Here is a 2,190-nt window from a genome sequence, read left to right as displayed (position 1 = left end):
AAGTTTCTGTTGTAAGCAAACAAGGAAATGGAACTGTTATAGTTTCTCAAATATTTCCAGAGTTCTTTCTTGGTCACCCTATTCTAATCCTCCCATTTCTGCTTTAGATAGAAGTTGTTGAGACATGCTCCTGCCTCTCCCATTGAATTATATGCTCCTCACTATGGTCTGTATCTCCTTCAGTTCTTACTACTGTCACCTACACACCTCAGTCCTCAAGAAATGTTAATTGAATTGAAGTTGAGAAAACATATATTTTCTTTAGATTGAAAACTGATTTGAATCCTCCTACATTACTTAGTTCCAAAAGAGAAAATTTCTCAAATGCTTGGGTTAATTGAATCTTAGGACTGGGAGAGACCAATAAGTTTGATAGTTGTGATTTGATTTTTTTAGTTTTTTTATTTTTAATAAGGTTCGCATTTCTTACTTTTTAAAAAACATCTTTATTGGAGTATAATTGCTTTACAATGTCGTGTTAGTTTCTGTTGTATAACAAAGTGAATCAGCTATACGTATACATATATCCCCATATCTCCTCCCTCTTGCATCTCCCTCCCACCCTCCCTATCCCACCCCTCCAGGTGGTCACCTCTAGGTGCTTTTTTATTTCATGCATTTCACGCTCTTTTAAATTTTTTTTTCCTGTTGGCTTCCTTTTTATTTTCCATTTTCTCTACTTAGTATTCAGTTCTTTTAGGAAGAAAGAAATTATATATGTCTATTCATTCAGATGTCTTCCATAAAAACAAATCTAGACTTTGTCAATTCTACTACTAATAGCCAAAGAAGAGTAAAGAAAGTGAGGGAATTTTAAACTAACAAACCAACCAAATTCCCAAGGCAGGCTAAAAAGTAATCTAAAGACTTGATTAAATGCATTTTTATATGTAAAAGGCACAATACTGACCTATGAGTCCAAAGTTATTATCTGTTTAAATTATGACACTTACCAAAAAAAAGTACATCTTATGAAACATTTCTTCTCAATCAGGGGAAATTTCCAAGAAACCAGCAGATTCTTGTTCACAAACCTTGCATTAGCAAATAAAATATGATACTTCTTGGCTTTAAGCACAGATAGAGACAAAGTCTGGTATGAAGTCATCAAACAAAATTAAAATGTTATGACAGCTTTCACTCTTAATGTAACCGACACAACTCAGAATCAGCCCTCCTTATTGCTCTTGGTCTATGGCCAGAGGTCAGCCATCTTTTTCTTAAAGAGCCAGATAGTAAATCTTTTATTTTAGGCTTCGTGGGCCACACCCCAAATCTCAGCTCTGCTGTGGCAGCAGAAGGCAGCTGTAGACAATATGGCCAAGGAACAGGCATGGGCAGAATGGTCTGTATCAGCCAGAACTGTCAGTGCTGGGCCCCCCTCTGCTCCCTGCTAGCCAGCGCTATGGGAAAAGCATGCCTTTTCTTTTTCGTCCTCTCCCTGTGGAAGGGGAATCCTAAATGAGAAAAAGATCATAAACGCTTAGTCAAAGCCTCATTTTCAACACAAGAATACTGAGGTTCTGAATGGTCAGGTGACTTGCCAAAGATCCAACAACTTCATTTACGTGGAAGTGAGACCAGGGCCCATCCAAAATAATGGAACACTTCTTGACAACCTACTATGTCAGGGAAGCTTCGAAGCACTTACACCTTATCCGACTTCACCCTCAGAACAACTTTCTAAAGTACTATTATCATCTTCATTTCACAGATGAAGAAACTGAGATTCAGAGACGTTAAGCAACATGCTTAGAGTTTCACAGCAAACAATGGTACAGGGAAGAGCCAGGGTTTTTAACCCTCTGCTCCTTGCTGCTGTTACTCCTGCTGCTGCAACATGCCCCCCACTCCATTTTCCACTGCATACTGTTCCATGATGCTCTCGAGAAGAAGCCGTTTCATTTGAGTGCATGTATTTTCTGTTCTTGGAAGCCAACACCAGACTTTCCACCATCGCCTCTGACTCAAGCTGGTCAGGAATTTTTTCCCCTCAGAAACAACTCACACAACCAGACTTGCCTATCCAGTATAACTATAATTCTGCAACACAGAAACAGGGAGTGGGCCTGAAGTTTACAGGCCTGTGGCCAACCCCATGTAGAAAGGCTGAGAATGTCAGTGCTTGATCTTTGTTTGCACAATCCCAACTTGAGAAAACCCACAGAAGTATCCCTCCTACTCTGTTAG

This window comes from Balaenoptera musculus, chromosome 18 (assembly GCF_009873245.2).
Source record: "Balaenoptera musculus isolate JJ_BM4_2016_0621 chromosome 18, mBalMus1.pri.v3, whole genome shotgun sequence".
Taxonomy (NCBI): domain Eukaryota; kingdom Metazoa; phylum Chordata; class Mammalia; order Artiodactyla; family Balaenopteridae; genus Balaenoptera; species Balaenoptera musculus.
This window is presented reverse-complemented; position numbering follows the sequence as displayed.